The sequence below is a fragment of the Otolemur garnettii genome, unplaced genomic scaffold, assembly GCF_000181295.1.
Source record: "Otolemur garnettii isolate 467f Iridium unplaced genomic scaffold, OtoGar3 scaffold00055, whole genome shotgun sequence".
In the NCBI taxonomy this organism is placed as follows: domain Eukaryota; kingdom Metazoa; phylum Chordata; class Mammalia; order Primates; family Galagidae; genus Otolemur; species Otolemur garnettii.
In genome coordinates this window covers 270,370-291,222 of record NW_003852450.1, presented here as the reverse complement: position 1 = coordinate 291,222, position 20,853 = coordinate 270,370, and the positions used below count along the sequence as shown (strand labels likewise).

Sequence of the window (20,853 nt, the reverse complement as noted above, 5' to 3'; positions counted from 1 at the left end):
GAGAACAAAATTCCAAAGAAATAATCATTTATTTATGTTTTTTTAATATGGAATACTTCATGAATTTGCATGTCATCCTTGAACAGGGGCCATGCTAATCTTCTCTGTATCATTCTAATTTTAGTATACGTGCTGCTAATGGGAGTAACAAGAGAAATATTTATTTGTTTATTTATTGATACAGAGTTTAACTTTATCACACTCATTAGAGTGCTATGGTGTCACAGCTCACAGCAAACTCCAACTCTTGGGCTTAAATGATTCTCGTGCCTTAGCCTCCCAAGTAACTGGGGCTACAGGCACCCACCACAATGCCTAGCTATTTTTTTGCTGTTGTAGTTATCATTGTTGTTTTTAGCAGGCTGGGGCTGAGTTCAAACCCACCAGCCCAGGTGTACGTGACCAGTGCCCTAACCGCTGAGCTACAGGCACTAAGCCATAAAAGAAATAATTTTTTAAAACACTTGGACACCAAGTGCCAAGCACTGTGCTAACTACTTTGAAGATGTTTAATTTAATCCTCCTTATACTTTGTGAAATAGGTCTTATTATTCCCATTTCTGCATAAGGAAACTTTGGCTGTTGTTTTATCCTTTGGATTCTAGACTAAAAAGCCTGATGATCCTTTTAACATATTTTTATTATTTGAATCAAAGATACTTTCATCACCCTTAGATCATCCAGAGACACTTTTGTGCCTTTTCACTATTAGCTTTCATTTCAACTATAGTAATTTGGCTCTGCTCTTATAGCACAATGATTAGGGCTCTAGCCTCATACACCAAGGATGGCAGGTTCAAACCCAGCCTGGGCCAGCTGAAAATAAAAATAAAAAGTAAAACTTCTTGGCAGTGCTTGTGGCTCAGTGAGTAGGGTGCCACCCCATATACTGCGTTCAAACTCTGGCCTGGCCAAACTGCAAAAAAAATTGCCAGGCATTATGGCGGGTGCCTATAGTACCAGCTACTAAGGAGGCTGAGGCAAGAGAATCACCTAAGCCCAAGAGCTGGAGGTTGCTGTGAGCTGTGATGCCACAGCACTCTACCGAGGGTGACAAAGTGACTCTGTCTTTAAAAAAAAAAAAAAGAAAACTATAATAACTTAACCTGAGATTATCACAAAACACACACACACACACACACACTGAGCTCTATAGGTAAGGTAATGGGATGGGAAGGAAAAGGAGAGAAATTTTTCTAAGCTCCTCTGATGATTATATTTAACTGACATATTAGTTTCGTTGCCTAGGAGATATGCTTTTGACCCCATCTATTGTAGTAACAACAGTCAAGAAAACAACACCAGCAACAATAAAAAACACTGTAATGGAAGGGCTTGCTACGTGCCAGTCATTGTTCTGAGTATTTGTCGTATAATATTTAATAAATTAATTCTTTTACAAGAATTACTGAAGCATTATCATACAATTATGATTTCTATGTTCTTTTCTTTTATTTGAATAGTGAATAGTTATAGCTGAAAGAATTTACCATACAATCGAATTCTAGTAATTTATTTTCTAGGACAAACATATTGATAGTTGTAGATATCTAAAATGCAAGTTTCAAACTTATTTCACATTGGAATTCTAGTATTTATTTTCTCGACTACTTCCTTAAAAAGAGATGATTTGTTCCTCCTGTTTTTTCTATTGAAATAGAAATGTATGAATCTCTTTATCGTATAAGAACAAATATCTTAAATCTGGACCTGCTCTGTTTTCTACTTTTAAATTCCATCATTTAGAGAAAATTTCTATACCTATTGTGAAAAGCGTCAGGTGCCCATGATATGAGATGAAGTAATGTCATCTTATTCAATGATTTCAAAAGCATCAGGCATTGGGTTTTCTTGCCAACTAACTAAACCTGTTCCTCATAATGATATTGGTAGACGGTAGAACAGATGCATGACAGCTGGCTCATGAACTTCAACATCTCAGCCATTTCTTGGCACCACTATCAATGTTTTTCCCTGAATAACAATCCTAATTGGCTAACATTGTACAACTCTGGGGTTTGAAGTCTTAAATACATTACTTAATTATTGATTTTCAAATTATAAGTCACACAGTGGGTGGTGGATAGTTAGGCACTTATAGTTGAGCATTACTTTATTTTCCATGAGCGTAACTTATAGGTTATAGGATTTTTTCCTTAATTAGTTAGTCTGCAAAGAGTCATTTCTTGCCTAAGTTTTATCCAACAGTATAATTTTTTATAGTTGAGTTGTAAAATCTTTGCAATAGGATTTTATAATAGGAAGCAACAAATTCTAGCTGCAGTTCAACCGTCTGCCTTTAATAAATACATGCTCCTTTCCCCCTGCAAACCTTCACATTTTCTTCCCATGACCCAAGGTTAAGAGAGAGATTGAGAGAGAGAGTAAGAAAAAGAGGATAATTAAAAAGAGACAGTTAGTAAATCAGCACTGTGAAAAAGTTATATAGCACTAAGTCAGAATTCTTCTTTTAAATATGATTTATAATTTTACTACTGTCTTCATTAATGGCTCTTCATTTAAAGTCAAGGTAGACTTTTCAGGACCATGGACAGAAACACATCACTCCCCTCTTTCACAAGCAGCAAACTCCTCACTGGGTATGGCAGTATCAAATACTGAGAGTTTCTGAATGACAGTTATATACATTCATCTTCATTTGAGGGGGCCATCTGGTTTATTCATACTTCTGGGATTTCAAAACTCAATGAAGATGGATATTGCCCAGGACACTTGAAGCCTTCAGGCAAACCAAGGACAAATGTGCCTGTCCAAGAAACAAAATACAGTGCTCTTAAAAATCATGGTGTTGCCAGATTTGCTAATAATTATATTGTCTTTAATTCAATAATTTTGTATTTAGAGGAAGAGTGACAGGATCCATCAACATTAGTTTTCTACCTTGTTCCCTCAGGGAGATTAATAAAGCTCAGTCGAGTACCATTTTATAATTAGATTCAATTTCCATCACATAAACTGTTTTGAGTACTGTGAAAAAATGTTCAGGAGTACCATGATATAAACTGAAAATAGAAATAAAGAACCAGGAGCTGAAATGTGTGAAGTGGACAAGTTAGAATATAAAATGTAGACTCTCAGTTATGAAGGAACTTAGCTTGGATATACTACTCTTGGGGAAATTTATATTGAGAGATGGAGAGGAAGAAATAAATGTAGAAATGGATATATAGGGAAGAAATTATTATCTTTATGTTATATAGAAAAATTTAATGGATATGAGGATGAGTCAAAGAAACAGAGTGAAAAGTATACTTTTTGCCTTAAGATTTTATCACTTCATGTCTATCTATAATATTTTGCCTCTAATCTTCCAATTTTGAGAAATGGATCATAATTTTATGCTTGCTGAATACAGGTAAGGGAGGCATTGTGACTTGAAGATATTTATTTGGAAATCATTCTACTTTTTGTCATAAAATTTAAATTTTTTTCTTCTAAAAATCAAAGAGCATTTATTCAAATGTTCCTGGTTTCAGCAAGTAAAGCACTTCATCTACTTTGCTCACTGCTGAATTTCTATCACATAAATGAGCATATAGCAAAAACTCAACACATTCTTATTAAATAAATGAGCATTTCTGACTTCTGCCTTTCAAATTTATACCCTATTCATAAAGAAGGAACCTCATTTGCTTTTTCTATGCTTTCTCTGACAACCTCCATGCCTGCTAAAGGTAGTATAGAGGTCAAAGGGTGGTGGTCGCTTTCCTCTTCATCATAAAAGTCACAGCAGACAACCCTATAACAAAAACGGATTACCAAGAGAAAAATATAGGCTGGGTGTAGTGGTTCACGTCTGTAATCCTAGAATTCTAGGAGGCCAAGGCAGGTGGAGTGCTTGAGCTCAGGAGTCCAAGAGCAGCCTGAAGAAAAATGAGATCCCACCTCTACCAATAACAGAAAAACTAGCTGGGTGTTGTGGAGGGTTCTTATAGGCTCTGCTACTCAGGAGGCTGAGGCAAGAGCACCACCTGAGTCCATGAGGTTCAAGTTGCTGTGAGCTATAATACCAAAGCACTCTATCCAGCATGACAGAGTGAACTCTGTCTCAAAAAAAAAAAAAAAGAGAGAGAGAGAGAGAAAAGCATAACAAATATATTTGTTTTATATGACATGGGAGCCTTCAGAATGAAGTTTCAAAGATACATGGAAGCTATCTGATTTTATGCTTAGGTTTGATAAAGCAGGGATAGCGACGTAGAAATGTGATTGGATGAAAAGGATATGGTCTAATAGTAATAGACTGACTAGAAGAATCCCAGACAGGCCTGTCTATGTAGATTCTTCTTGGCTTCTCTGGTATAGCATTCCTTCCTTCTAGATGTGGGCCCTCTGGAATGAGGGTCTTAATTTCTTTATAGCCAGCTTTCACATGGAAAGATGGAGGACAATTAGAGTAATATTTTTAGGCTTGATTAAAGGCTAGTTTCGGGGAAAAGGGATTCTGGTTTCTATGACCCACCTCAAGAAAAGGAATTCTCATTTCCATGGCTTACCTCAGGAGAAAATGAGGGGCAAGAGACAGTAGAGGAGGAGGTCAGAGAGATACTTTGCTTCTGAGGCCTGCATTTGGGGGTATCATTTTCTAAGCCACAGTAATGACATGCCTGTCCTTTAAGCTCACATCACTCCATGTGTGTGTAACTTCCTTGGAGCATTTATGTCATTCTTGGAACAAAGGAAGTTTGGTAGGTATCTTATTTCAATTACTTGAATACAGTCTACAGGAGAGCAAGGATTACATAATAGAAACTCGATAGGTATTTAATGAATATTTTTTCAATGGAATTAAAATTTTAGCCTCAATTCTTTGCACTGACCAAACACCCTAGATAATTCCTGGCCCAATACCCTCTTCTTGCTTTACGATAACACTCCTCTAGAATGTTCCAGAGGTCTGTCACTCACTTTTCTAACTAATAATAATCATAGCCAGCACTTGTTATTGAGCACTGAGTTAACTGCTTTAATTTCACTATCAGCTTCATTTTTGCATAAAGTCTATTATTATCCCCCATTTTACAACTGAGGAATTGAGCTAAACAAGGGATAAATAAAACTGGTCCCAAGTCACATGGCTTTTCAACAGCACAGTGTGGCCTGAAATCAGTTATGTCTAAGGAAATGTAGGCAAAAAAAAAAAAAAAAAAAAGATTTTGAAATCAGTGTCTAAACTGAAATAATCAAATCCATGAAACCTTTAAATAAACAGATTAGAGCTTTATATTGTCAAGGTTCTAAAGCAAAATTGTCTTTAGATTTACGTAACTTTCTAAACTCATGTGCTTGGCATACTTTTAAACCACAGAAAAAAAATTTTTCAGCCAATTTGTCTTGTTCTGATAATTTAAACCTACCAAGAGGAGAGCTACCTCATGAAGATTCTCAATTAAATGCCATTATTTGTTCTTTACCTCATTCTTAGTTTTATTTATTCACACATACACATACATCTCATATGACCCAAATAATAATTTTGCCTACTGTCATCTGATATTTAAAGCTATGATATCCAACAGAGGAAAGGACCAAGGAAAAAATCTTTAAAGCCTTCTGAAATGAGATCTTTATTTACAAAGTTGTGTATCTGAGGAGCTGTTACAGACAGATTTGTATTCAAGGTGTTTGGAGGCTTACAGGCATCTCTTACTCCTGCTGTTGATCCCTCTTCTCCTAAATTGTATGCACTTATTCTTTGCTTACTTTAAGATTTCAATTCTGCCTTGGAGATACTGTCCTGATAGTCTGAGTCATTGGTCCTGTTCTCAATAAAGTATAGAAGATGGATAGCTTTAGCACTTTCCTTCAGCTCTTATAAATCTACTAAATGGTTTCATCCATACTGCCTCTCTTCAAATATTTCACATTGCCTTGGTTGGTTTTGTTACAGATAAGAAAGGGGGATGCTTGCCAACCTTGATATTGATGAGACTGAAACAGCTATTCTAATAATTCTACACCTACACAACTTTGTTCTTATTGTTCAATGAGCAGTGAGTGGCATTTCCTAAGTGAAAAACAATGTGATCAAAGCAATAAAGAATCAGATATTGTCAGGTCATGTGATGCCTAAGCTATGTGGGGGCTGCTGAGGGTTAGAAAAGAGGTCCTGACAGCTGCAGCAGGATGCCAGAGGCAGGTATATCCTCCTGATGACATCAAAGTTTCTGAATTTGTTCAATTTCAATGTTGAAAAACAGAAAAACTGCTTCATCAGATTGAATTGCCTATGAATAATCAAGTTTCTAAAATTAGGAGGCACAATATGCTTCAACAGAAGAAAGCAATCACAAGAACCAGACCCTGAGCAAGAAATATTTTCTTTGCTTTACCACAAATCTCACTTATTTTATATTTTGTTTTAACATATGCTTTGTAGAATTAATTTCTTCCCCCACTGTCCCCATCAGGACTCTTCACAGATGTAGCCATGATTTTTCAACCCACAAGAATGAGTTAGGTTATTTTAGATCTCAAAGTTTGGGTTTTTAAAAAAAATTAAAACTAAAAACAAAATAAGAGAAAGCCATTTGTTATCCTGCACTTTCTGGTCTTTAACTATAATAGGATAATTTACAAACTGATACATGCTAGAAAATGCAATCTCGCGCCTTCAATAGAACTCTCCAACTACACTGTCATGACTGCCACCCCAACAGCTACCGTGCTACTGCATTTTCCTCTGGGGCTTGACTACCCAGGACTTTTCTAAGGACCTGGGCTGAGTGAGAAGGAGCTCCTGAGAGCATATGCCTAGATGGCCACAACAGTCTGCTTTACTTCCTGGCCTCAGCCCCAGCTGGACTCTGCTCCTCAGGTGTATAAGGGGCTGTGGTAGTTGTGGCAATGGTGATCTGCATAAATTAGAGCCTGCAGCAGGGGACAAACACACCCTGTGCCACCTGACCACCTCACTGCTGTTCTGCCAGTCTTTCCCACTGACTCCCTGTCCCCCAGCCTGTGTCCCCTTGCTCTTGGCAGTAGGGTTGACAATAAGATAGAAAGAGTAAACAGTAAAAAGAACCCACCTTAGTTCCATACTTCAAAACAGTATTTTATAATCTTAATTACAGAGCAACCCCTCAACTGATGTGGGTCTCAGGCCTAACTCAGGGAGCTGCCCAGAGGTTGCATAGAGATGCTTCTCCAGAAAGGAAATACACCCAGAATTTCACAGGTATCTGAGCCTAGAGCAGACTTAGCTGGGTGCCGTTCTAGATAAAAAGGATTTACAAATGTGGCTTATGCTGCTGTACTTCTCTGAAAAGGGGAAGTGGAGGCAGGGTACTCCCACATACCCCTGAGAAGGTCCCCACTGCCCTGCTGCAGGTTAGTTATACTTGAGACTGAGACAGAGTGGACTAAACTCTCAAAAGCTTCTTTCTCATGCTGCCTACCTATGAGGGGCCCCACCTTCTCTGGTAGCAGACTCAAGGCACCATTTTGAGAAGCTAACAGTAAGCTATGCCCTGTCCTTAAGCTGAGTTTGGGCAGATGAACCTACAGTTGTTGCCACTGAGATAGAAAAGAACAGGGGAGATTCCCATAGCAAACTGAGGACAATACCCACCGTTCTCCCATGGGCAGCTATGGGACTAATGACTAGCCTGCCTAACCCATTGCAGCTACCAGCAACATAAGCATAGACCACTTGGGTACCAATGGGTTGTTCCACCACCACTACTGTCATCACCCACATCACACCAAATGCCCAAGAGCATGAGAACCCACCCACATACCTAGCCTATCACTCTCACCACTAGTTTCTGAACAAGCTGTTTGGTAGCTCAAGAATCAACCTTCCAGGAACTACTAACATAGGTGCCAGTATAAACTGCTCTGGGGCCTAAAAACAGGCATGCAGAGCCCAGGGCTGCCATCACCAAGGCCTGAAGATTGATTCAGACCATGTTAAAGGCCCTAGAAAGATTTCACAAGACTTTCACCTAATAATTATACCCTAAGCAACAGAGGAAATCACAGATATTGCTGACAATGCTGAATACTGCTGACATTGTGTACTGCTTAATAAATCATAGAAAGATCAAGCCCTTTCAGGTACCCTAAATTAAAGCCAAAGTGTCATGTTCAACCAAAAACATTTATGAGACAGTATTTGGAGAAAATTCTTCCCTAACAAATATATTTTCCAAAATTGAACAGATGTCAATCAAAAGGAAATTCTTAAAATGCTTGATAAACTATTCAAAATGCAGATTTTATAGAAGTTTGATAAAAATATGAGATAAATCTAAAAAATAATATCAAAAAAAATCAGAAAATCAATTCTGCCAGCCTGAGCAAGAGCAAGACCCTATCTCTACTAAAAATAGAAAAATTAGCCAGGCATTGTGGCAGGTACCTGTAGTCCCAATTATTCAGGAGACTGATAGAAAAGGATTGCTTGAGCCCAAGAGTTGAGGTTCCTGTGAGCTATGATGCCATGGTACTCTACCCAGAGGAATGGAGTAAAACTCTGCATCTCAGGAAAAAAAGAGAGAGAGAACAGAAAAGAACAGAAAAGAAGAAAAAAGAAAATCAGTTACAGATATGAACAAGAAATTTATTAAGGAGACAGTGTCTTAAAAAATAAATTCTAGAAATGAAAAATTCATTGAAGGAAATACAAAATACATTTTGAATGTTAAAAGCTTCAATAATGAACTAGAACAAACAGAAGAAAGAATCTCAGAAGTTGAACACAGGTCTGTTGAAAAAAACCAATCAGACAAAAAATTAGGAAAAAAGTACAAAAGAGGGAACAAAGCCTTCAAGATGTCTGGGACTACATACAGACCAACCTTATGAATTACCAGTATTTCCCAGAGGGAACAGAGATCAAAAAGTTTAGGAAATTATCATCAAGAAGATAATTGATGATAATTTCCGAAATACACATATACCAAGAGAGTTATATATCTAAATACAGGACGTCCAGTGATGCTCAGACAAATCCTTTTTTAAAAAGGACTTCATCATGGCAAACTATATTCAGAATGTCTAACATCAAAGTGAAAAAAGAATTTAAAATTAGCAAGAAAACAGTATCTTATCATCTATAGAAGAAACTTCTTCAGATTAATAACAGACTTCCCAGCAGAAACCTTACAGGCCAGAAAAGAATGAGGTAGTATTTTCATAATGCTATAAGAAAAAATTATCAGCTAAGAATTTTATATCCTGAAAGAGTGAGTTCCATAAATGAAGGAGAAATAAAGTCTTTCCCAGACAAGCAAATGCTGAGGGAATTTGTCATCATTAGTGGACCCTACAAAAAATACTCAATGGAGTCTTAAACTTGGAAGAGAAAGGTCAATATTTGCAATCATAAAAAATATACACACAAAAATAAAACTCACAGTAGAACAGTTATACAAAGGAAAGAAAGGAAGTAATCAAATGACAACTTGACAGAATTCAATAAACCACTAATATAAAAAGACAAAGAAACACAGAATTTATAAATCAACTAGAAAACAATTAACAATATGACAGGAAGAAAGCCTCCCATATCAATATTAATCTTGAACATAAATTAGTTAAGTACTCCACCTAAAATACATAGATTGCAAAAACTGATTTAAAAAATTCAAACTACCTGCTATTTACAGGAAACTTACATAACCATAAAGACACATACAGACTGAAAATGAAGGAGTAAAAAACAACATTCCATGCAAACAGGGGGAAAAAGGCTAGCAAGAGTAGCTATACTTGTATCATATAAAACAGACTTTCAACCAAAAACCATAAAAACACATACAGAAAGAAGACTATTACAAAATGGTAAAGAAATCAATTTAAAAAGAGAATATAACAATTTCAAATATATTTTCATGCAATATTGGAGCACCCAGATTCATAAAACAAATATTGCTAGACCCAAAGAAATAGATAACTGGTAATACAATAATAGTGGGGGACTTCAGCATGCCACTAACAGCCCTGGACATACCATCAAGATAGAAAATCAATGAAGAAACATGGGATTTAAATTGTACTTTAGATCAAATGGAGTTAACAGACATTTACAAAACAATCTACTCAACAATTACAGAACATTAGTAAGGGAACATTCTTTTCATTAGTAAAGGAACATTCTCCAAGACAGAACACATGTTAAGCTACAAAACAAGTCTTAGCAAATTTTTAAAATTTGAAATCATATCAAGTATCTTTCAGACCACAGTGGAATAAAGCTATAAATCAATACAAAGAGGAACATTGGAAACTATACAAATACATGGTAATTATATAACATACCACTAAATGATCACTGGGTTAATGAAGAAATTAGAACAAAAATTAAAAAATGTTTGGAACAAATGAAAATGAAAACACAGAATACAAAAACCTGTTGGATATAGTAAAAGCAGTGCTAAGAGAGAAGTTTACATCATTAAATGCCTAGATCAAAAAAATAGAAAATCAAATAGAAAAAAATTTTTTCAAATAGAAAATCAAAATCAATATCACACCTCCAGGTGTGAGGGAATAAATAAAAACAAGAACAAATCTAATCTAAATTAGGAAAAGAAAGGAACAAAGATCAAAGTAGAACTAAGTAAAATAGCGACCAAAAAAAGAAGGAAAAAAACTATGTAAAGAGCCAACAAATGAAAAGTTGGTTCTTCATAAAGGTAAACAAAAATGATAAACTACTAGGTTGACTAACAAAGAAAATATGAGAGAGGATTTAAATAAACAAAATCATAAAAGAAAAAGGGGATATTATAACCTATATCGCAGAAATTCAAAAGATCAACAAAGCCTATCTTGAACAACTATGTGTTCACATGCTAGAAAACCTAGAGCAAAAGGCACAAAAACAAAATTTTGGAAAGATACAACCTCCTGAGATTGAACCATGACGAAACAGAACTCCTGAACAGACCAATAATGAGAAGAGATTTTCTTTTTTTTAAATTGCCAAAACAAAAGATGGATTCACCTGAATTCTACCAAACATACAAAGAAAAACTAATACCAATCCTACTGAAAATAAAAATCAAGGGGGAAATTTCCCCTACTTTATGCTACAAAGCTAGTATCACTCTGATACTTAAACCAGGCAAAGACACAATCAAAAAAGAAAACTACAGACCAATACCCCTGATGAACATAGATCCAAAAATCTTCAAACAAATACTATAAAATCAAGTCCAACAGCATAAATGTACTCCCCTAATATTGTAAAAATTTTTTAAAAAATAAAGGAAAAAAAATCCAACAGCACACCAAAAAAAGATAATAGACCATAAGCAAGTAGATATTATAACAGGGATGAAAGAATGGTTCAAAATATGCAAAGCAATAAAAGTGACATATCATATAAACAGAATTAAGGACAAAAATCATACGGTCATCTCAACAAACATAGAAAAAGCATTTGATAAAATTCACCATTCCTTTATGATAAAAATCTTTAACAAATTAGTCAGAGAAAGAACGTGCCTAAAAATAACAAAGGCGACACATGATAAACCCCCAGCCAACATACTTTACAGGGAAAAGTTGAAAGCATCCCCTCTAAGAATTAAAACAAGACAATGATGCCCACCTTCACACTGACTTAACACAGTTCTGAAAGTTCTTGCCAGAGCAATCAGGCAAGAGAGGGGAAAAAAGGCACAGAATTAGGAAAACAGAAAGTCAAATTGTGGATGTTTGCTGATGATATGATCTTATATCTAGAAAACTCAAAATACTCTACAAAAAGACTCTTATGGGTCAGGTACAGTGGCTGACGCCTATAATTCTAGCATGCTAGAAAGCCGAGGCAAGTGGATTTCCTGAGCTCAGGAGTATGAGACCAGCCTGAGCAAGAGCAAGCCTCCATCTCTAAAAATAGCCCAGCATTGTGGCAGGCACTGTACCCAGCTATTTGGGAGGCTGAGGCAAGAGAATCACTTGAGCCCAAGAGTTTGAGATTGCTGTAAACTATGAAAACATGGCACTTTACCAAGGGCAACAAAGTGAGATGCTGTCTCAAAATAAGAAAACTCTTATATTTTATTAAGGAATTCAGTAGAGATTCAGGATACAAAATCAATGTATAGAAATGAGCAGCATATCTATACACCAACAACAATCTAGCCAAGGGCTAAATCAACAAGGTAATCTCATTCGCATGCCTACTAAAAAAATACCTAGAATATATTTAACCAATGAAGTAAAAGATATTTGCAAGGAACACTATTAATGAAAGAAATTGCAAACGACAAACAGAAAAACAGCCTACGCTCATGGATCAGAAGAATTAGTATTGTTAAAATTGCCATACTATCCAAAGCAATCTAGAGGTTTAATGCAATCCTTATCAAAACACCAATGTCATTTTTTACAGAATTAGAAAAAAAAAATTCTAAAGTTCATGTGGAAACAAAAAATAGTCCAAATAGTCAATTCAATCTTGAGCAAAAAGAACAAAGCTGGAGGCATCACACTGCTGAACTTCAAATTATACTACAAGGGTGTAGTGGCCAAAAGAGCATGGTAATGGTATAAAGATAGACACATAAATGATGGAACAGAGTAGAGAATCCAGAAATAAAACCACATATTTACAGTCAAGTGATCTTTGACAAAATTGATAAGAACATACGCTTTGGAAAGGGCACCCTTTTCAATTCATGGTGCTGGAAAATTGGATTGCCATAGGCAGAAAAGTGAAACTAGGGCGGCGCCTGTGGCTCAGTGAGTACAGCACCGGCCCCACATACCAAGGGTGGCGGGTTTGAACCCAGCCTGAGCCAAACTGCAACAAAAAATAGCCGGGCATTGTGGCAGGCACCTGCAGTCCCAGCTACTCAGGAGGCTGAGGCAAGAGAATCACCTAAGCCCAAGGGCTGGAGGTTGCTGTGAGTTGTGACATCACAGCATTCTACCGAGGGTGACAAAGTAAGACTCTATCACTAAAAAAAGAAGAAAATAAAAAAGTGAAACTAGATCCCTATCTCTCAACCATATACAAAAATAAACTAAAGATGAATTAAAAACTTAAGTATAAGAATGAAACTATAAAAATACTAGAAGAAAACCAAGGGAACACTCTTCTGGACATTTCTCTAATAATTCATAACTATTGCCTCAAGAGCACAGGCAAAGAAACAGACAAACATAATATAATTAAACTACAAAGCTTTTGCATAGCAAAAGAAATAATAAGCAGACAAGAAGCAGACATCTACAGAATGGAAGAAAATATTTGCAAACCATACATCCTACAGGGGCTAACATCCAAAATTTACAAGAAACTTAAACAACTCAAACAAAAACACTCCAAATAATCCCATTAAAAAGTGAGCTAAAGACATGAATAGACATTTTTCAAAAGAAGACAAACAAATGACCAACAATATATGAAAAAATGTTCAACATCGTTAATCATCAGAGAAATGTAAACTATAATGAGATATCATCTTATTCTAAACAGAACGGCTATTACTAAAATGACAAAAAAAAAAAAGACAAATGGTAAAGATGCAGAGAAAAGGAAACATTTATACATGGGTCACTGTGAAACTTTTGAGACATACTGTGTTATGGTCCTTTATTTTAATTCCATGAAACAGGCTGACAGTATCCTTTCTGACCCCCCCCCCATGCAAACGTCAACTTACTTGGCTTATTGGTGTTGCTGTGAGAGCTTCATGTGTTTCTGTCTGTGTGGATTTTACATTTCCTAATTTTTGTGTAGCTCAAAACTTTCACAATGGCCCAAGTTCATTTTCAATGGAAATGTAAATTAGTGCAACCTCTGTGGAAAAGAGTACGGAGATTTCTCAAAAAAAACATACAACTGCTATGCAATTCAGCAATCTCACCTCCATCTACCCAAAGAAAAATAAATCAAAATATTAAAAAAGTCACCTACACTTTTATGTCATCTTGCAGCACTGATCACAATAGCAAAGATAGGGAATCAATCTAAGCCTTCATCAGTGGATAAAGAAAATGTGGTGTGTATACAAAATGGAATACTATTCAGCCATAAAAAAGAATAAAACTACATTTTGGGGGGCAGATGAACTGGAGACCATTATATTACGTGAAACACTCCAGACACAAGAAGACAAAATGGGAGCTAAATAATGTGTACCCAGGAAGGAAGAATGTACAATGATGGACAATGGAGATTTGGATGGGTCACAGGTGAAAGGGGACTGATGGTCACAGGTTACATGGTACATGCATGTTGCTCCAGGGATGGACACACTGAAGGTTCTGACTTTACCACAATGCATTATGTCTATGTAGCAAAATAACACTTGTGATCCCATAAATATTTACAAATCAATTTTTTAAACCTATATGAAGTAAATAAAAAATCAGAATGTTAAACTGGATTTTAAAAAATCAAACTCTTAACTACTTATCCATTTGCTTTATTGATACCCTTCTAGATTATATCCTCTGAGATTTCCAAAGCCCTCAAAGAATTTTTTGTGGCCCTTATGTCTAAAAAAAAATAGAATTAAATTAAGCTTTCCCCACCTTGCATACTACCAGCCAAGACAGCATCTTTCTTCTGTACCGAATTATCAGAGCACTCAAACCTCTTAAGGAAGCCCAGTACACGGACATTCGCCACTTGGTTTCTCTCTGACAACACTAGGGCAGACCCAGCTGTCTCCAGCAGCTGCTCAGTGTGGAAATGCCTAATCTGAAATGCTTTCCAGCTCACGGTGGTCCCCAGGTATGCCAGGAGACAATTACCGTGTCTGGGAATGGAGGCCAGTTCCAAAGGGAGAAAAACCCAAAGCAGCAGGAAGCAAGAAGACTGTTCCCATCCTGCCTCTGCCTCTTGTAGAGGAAAAAAAATAACTCTGTAAACCTGTTCATTCCCGGCCTGCCCTCTCTAGGGCTTCACCTTTATAATGAGCTAGACTAGAAGATTCCATTTCTCTCCAAATGAATTATCATTATAATAGGCATCTAGGCTGCCCATCAAAGGTCCCAGAACTGGGGGAGCAGAGAAGTGGAGGGGTAAGAGACAGGTGAGGGGAGAAATTTACATACAGAGATAAGCATGGACACTCATTAAGAGAACAGGCCTTTGCTTCAAAAAGACATGAACTCGGCACAGGTCTCCTGCCTGTTAAGTATGTACAGTGTGTGCTTATTTGATGATGAAAATCAGAGGATGGCTATTTGAATGAAAATGAATTTTAATAAGCGTTTGAGGCAGAAGAAGCAGCAACCCTCCATTCTCCCCTCTATCACCAGGCACCTTCTTGACCATCATTACCACAGAGGAAAGAATGCCGGCATGCTAATCATCTGGTGAAGAATGCTCTCTCTCTTCCTCAGTCTTTGTGGGTGTTCATTAACCTTGTAGGGTCCTTAGCCAGCAGAGCACAGCTGTCCCTGGGAAATTTCCATATCCCCTAAGAAAAGCAGGATGTCAGTTAGCACTCAGGGATCCTGCCTATAGAAAAAAGTGGGAGAAATCTCCCTTAGGAATGAAAGCAAAAGATTATTCAGGGTTAGCACTTACGGTGCACTATTTTAAAACTCGCAAAATTTTGCACTTACTTTGCACTTTTGTAAAATTAAGTACAATATAGTTATTTATTTCTCATTTTTTATCCTGACAGATAGACAAAAGAATCGTCCCAGTATTGGAAATCTTAATCTCCATTTCCAGACTTAAAATAAAAACTAAAATGCCCATTGTATCTCTTATTGGTTTTTAAATGTATCTGAAAGGACAGAAACTCTCTGGTGACCTTAGGAGGTCATGAATGCTATACCCTCACTCCAAATAAAAACCGCTTAAAACTGTTCTGGTAATGACAACACAATAATTTGTAAATACTTTCAAAGAATGTTGGCTTGAAAATGGCAGAATGCATTTGGGAAACCACAAATTCTCTAGTAACTGCTTTTTCCAGCCTCCACATTAATTCATGTGGTTGCTGTTTTGTGGGGGGTTTGGTCTGTGTACAAGTCCTAAGTTTGTAAGGTCAGTGACCCTAAGTTAGTCCAAGCTCATTAAGCCTGACCTTAAAGGCACCACCATCACAATCCAACTTTTTGGCAAAACCTCATAACAGATTTTTCCCCCATGGCCATCTCTAATGGGTCATTAAGCCAGTAAATCTTCTAGTTTATTTTGTGTGTTTTTAAACTGGAAAGAAAATATTTCTGTTGCCTAATAGTGGACTATCTAATATCTTTTTTTATGGTTTAATATATTTGAATAGCAAGCTTACAGAACAGCACAGCAGACAGACAACATTAAAAGGTAGGACAATTCAGAAGTACAGTGATTGGATGGAACCTTCTATGCGATAAAGATGCTACAGACACCATTTAGTTGCTGTCCACAAGAAGTTTACTTGTTTTAAAAAAAAATCCAAATGCTGGCATTGTCCAGAAAAATGTAATAGGTTTATGCGTAATTGTTATAAAGTTGAACTGCTGAAATTTGTTCACTGAAACATTTTGATTCACATTAATGCTCCACATCCTGTGTTTACATGAGAAATTCACACACAAATGAAGATGGAAAAACTGCCAATACCTGATTTCTGTCCCCTATTTTTCCACTCGCAATCATATACTTAGATATCTTTTGAGCCCCAGGGGGGAAAAAAAATCTAACGTTCAGAACTATCAATAACATGAAGAGAAATTTTTTTGATAATGTAATGTTTTCCCATTATAGTGTATTCTTAAACACATTCTCCACGTATGCAGCATGCTAGCTGGAGGTCTTTTGACATAATTGTTACACGTTTGGCTTACAGGTTGGTGTCTTCCTGCAAAGCACCAATGGGTGCGGTCTGGAAGCACAGATCTGCCTTGAAGTCCTGAACAATTCTTGTACCAGGCACTGGAAAGGAAGTCTGAGAGTTTTCTGATAATGTCTAATTTCCTACTGCACCAGGATGCCAGGCCTACAGCGATAGTTTCTTCACCCTCCAGTAGAGGGCGAACTCTCAGGAGTGGCTTCTGTAACCAGCTGTTTCCTGGGTGCTTTACCATCTGTGGGTTTGCAGGCAGTCTGCTTTGTAGGAGCCATGGTATAAAGGTTTAAAGGCCTCTTTACTTACCTTCCTTCTCCTCCTTCAGCTGGAGCTCAGTGAGCTAGAGGCAGCACTAGCCTAGCGTTAGAAAGTATTATTACTAGTAAGACCTGTAAGCTTTCTATAATCTGCATGTCATGGTGTTAGAGACAAAGTCACTAACCTGGCTCTCAACCAAAGCATTGGGAAGAGAAGTGCATCAAGGATATTCTAGTGAGAATGTCCCTCGCTGGATCTTAAAGTATTGCATTCTTAAAAGCATTTGCAAATGAATGTTTACAGATATGCATGTTAACTATAGATTCTATATTTAAGGATCTGCTTTATGATGATTAAGATTTTGTTACTGAGAATTTACCATGCAGTTTTTAACATCTTGCAATGTTTTTGTTAAATCTCAAATTAATATAGAATGAAGCAGGAAATAGCAAGCACATAAGGATCCCCACCAAAAAAAATTGAATTGCCACCCCCAACCCTAGAAAAAGTAAATGAACCTCTATATTTCTCTATATTTTTGTTAGAAAGGTGCTTTTAAAAAATTAACAAGTTTAATTAAGTTGTTCTCTCCTACCTTTCTTTTCTCTGGAGTAGCTGTTTTACCAGCCCTGCCTCTAGGGTCTCAAAGCAAGCAGGATGGAATAGCAAGAAGCTGGAGCTGGGCTCCGCAAGGTCTCGGCCATTTCCTTCCTATTATTGCCCTGTTCAGCTGCTCTGACTCTGACAGCCTAACAAGGTGCTAATGGGCCATACGTTCTAGCCCAGTTCACAGCAGGTTGTTTCAAATGGGTTGAAGAGGTTGATTTGCATTCGAAATCTCCTCTCTAGCACTTGCTTTTTTTGTTTGGCCCCTTGATTTCTCCCCAGACACCCTTCCAGGTTCACTTAGAATGGAGCAAAATCACATCAGTTCAGAATTTGAATTGCCTGAGTTTGGATTTTAAATATGCCCCATTATTTCATCAAGTTGTGGGGGGAGTGTAGGGGGGAGTGGTGGAGGGAAAGAAAAGAGAGCAAAGAGATTTTAAAATGAAAGGGAGAGATGATGACAGATGGATGCAAATGTTCCTTTTAAGTGGAGAGGAGCAGCTGATGTCAGGGCATGAAATTAAATTAGTACATCTGTGGCTGGATGCGTGTCATTCAGCTTCATATTTTTCTACTCCAGAGGAGTTTGGTTACCTCGTGAAGAGCCAGCTCACTTTCACAGGGCCATGAATACTTCCCTGCCCAGGAGACAGACGGAGGCCATCTTCACAGAGGGTGGCTGCTTGCAAGAAAACCTATCATGCTGGCTGGCCCGTTAACCTCTTAGGATCTACCACCCCTGAACAGCAGGGTTGGTTGAAACTCTAGTTCTTAAAGTCAAATGGAAGTGGGAGGATAAGAAATGGAAGTCCCAGTGTTTTCCAAGGAGACAGTGTTTATGAGCGGCCTGCGGTGTGCTGGCAAGTGAACAATCTGCTTCTGAAAACCCTGCCTGCCGTGCACACAAAGTGCTCAGGGTCTGTAAATGTTTATAACACATCCACGGAGTAATAGGATGGGGCTGTTTCTTCCGGACCAGGCTCCAGGGGTGCTCCCCATAAATAACCAAGCACAAACTTCCACTTTCCTTTCGAAAACCCAGCAATCTTCCAGCTTCAGGGCCACTGCCAAGAAGGTTTACTGCTGTTAGGCTGCTAGCTCTATATTTTTGCCCCTTCATCTTGCATCTCACTTCCCATTCTTTTGAAGGAAACCAGAATTTTCACTCCAAAATATACTTCTTTGACATATTCCAAGATGACTATTTAGAAGAATTAGGTATACAAGAATACAGGGAAGCTGTCTTCTGTGGGGGAGATTTGAGTCTGTAGGAAGAATACGCCCTAAAGCAGTAGACTTTCTCTGGAGCCCTCCAGATCCAGGAAAGAGTAACTAAGAATCTGACACCTTTGGAAGTCTGAAAGAAACATTTGCCATTTATTCACTCCTAAGAACTGCTACCTGTGAGGTTTCATCTATGTAAGAAGACCTGGCTTTGCTAACCAGGCCTCCTCTTCTCCCTCTCACAACCTCTCATGCCACCCCGAGGGGATTTACCAACCATAATCTGTTTCTGTGATTTTCCCCTGTATATATGTTAATAAATGTATATGCCTTTTGTTGAAAGGCGTAAGAGGTGGTGCCCAGAGACCACGCTGCAGCAGAGACGTTCAGGCCAGGTTTGTTGAAAGGGGAGATGAACTGCCTGGGCAGTGCAGAGGTGGCATCTGAGCCCAGGGGGCAGTTAGAGACCCTTTTTATATGGGGCCATAGAGGGTAGACAAATTCCACAGCTTGCCTGGAAAGTTAGGGTCTTTTGGCAGAAACTTCTCAAGAAAGTGGGCTAGCCAGATCCTTTCTGTCTTTGTCTTAGGAGGAGAGAGGGAGGAGGAGGAAGGGAAAAGGTTCATGTGTGGCTGCATTAGGCCTCCAACACTTATGAGTTGATTTTTCAGCAAAACTTAAGAGGGTGAAGGAGAATTTTTCCCATAGCCTCTACATTTTTGTTCCCACCAAATTTCATATGATTAGATCCAATCCACAGTGTCATAGTATTTAGAGATGGTGCCACAGGGTTCCCCCACTCAGGGATGGACAAGGACCTCCCATTTTGTAGGCCTAAGTGAGCTCAGAAATCAGTCTCATCACAGACCCCCATCTCTAAGCACAAACATGCCTTTTCTGGATGGTTCCTCCTTGAGTAGAGAGCACACATCCTAATTCCTAGCCTGGAGCAAGGACTGCAAGGACCACATTCATTTCCTCCTGGAGTGGGCAAACACACACCCCTGATTCCTTGCCTGAGGCAAAAACTGCAAGGACTGAATTCCTGTACTAATTTTAGGATTATTTTCTGCCTTCAGACCTCTGGACAATTGTGACATACGTCCCTAAGACCCCCTGCCTGCAGGATAGGAAAAACAGCATTTAAACCCCCTACAAAGAAGACTGGGGGTGGGCTTCCGACTTGGATTCCCCCCTCCACTGCCAGACGTTCTTGTCACGACCACATAAATGATCATGCAAAGTATGGATTGACAGTACACACTGCAAGAGGTGAGGCTATCCATAGGTGCAGGATAGCACTGAGCACTTCTCTCAGAGTCCTTTTATTGAGAAGATACATAAGGGGCAGAAAGATTACTAAGCAAAGACATGCAAGGGCCGCGTGCTCAGGGAAATGATCTCATAGGTGCCAAAAGAAGGAAATGATCTTCAAGGGTGGCAAAGGAAATGATCTTCAAAAATACTACATGTGATTTTTCTCCACTATCCTCAAGGAACTGCCATAAAATGCTTAATGTTTAACATTAGTCTTTCTAATATAGGACTGAACTTTGCTCCTCTAAGATTGCTGAGTTATTTGGTGACTTGCCTTCCAAGTCACAAGAGATTTCCAGGCTTGCCAGGAGAATGTCTTGTTCTCAGTAATTCCTCAGATGCATTATGATGTTGGTGGCTGTTGCAGTAAGTATGATGTTTAATCCTTTATGGGTTCTGTTCCCCTTCTTTTGCTTATCATGCTTATCAAGCTTCCCCCAACACCCTTGTCAATAAACTCCATCCTTTCACTTATCCTCATGGTCTGTGGTTTTACTCTTTAAACCAGAGACCATGGATCCAGCATAGAAAGAAATTCCAGTAGCAGTAGGGAAGGTGGGAGGTAATTAGGTCATGTGGGTGGAGCCCTCATGAATGAAATTAGTGCCCTTATAAGAAGAGGTCAGAGAGCTAGCTTGCTCTCTTTCAGCTATATGAGAATACAGTGAAA

General features: G+C 38.0%; 1 non-coding gene across 1 annotated transcript; it reads right to left on the bottom strand.

The window, feature by feature from the left end:
* Positions 1 to 41: 41 nt before the first annotated feature.
* On the bottom strand, positions 42 to 148 carry LOC111726166. The gene has a single exon (XR_002774014.1). It is a non-coding gene; the product is annotated as a U6 spliceosomal RNA (small nuclear RNA).
* Between the last annotated feature and the right edge of the window lie 20,705 nt (positions 149 to 20,853).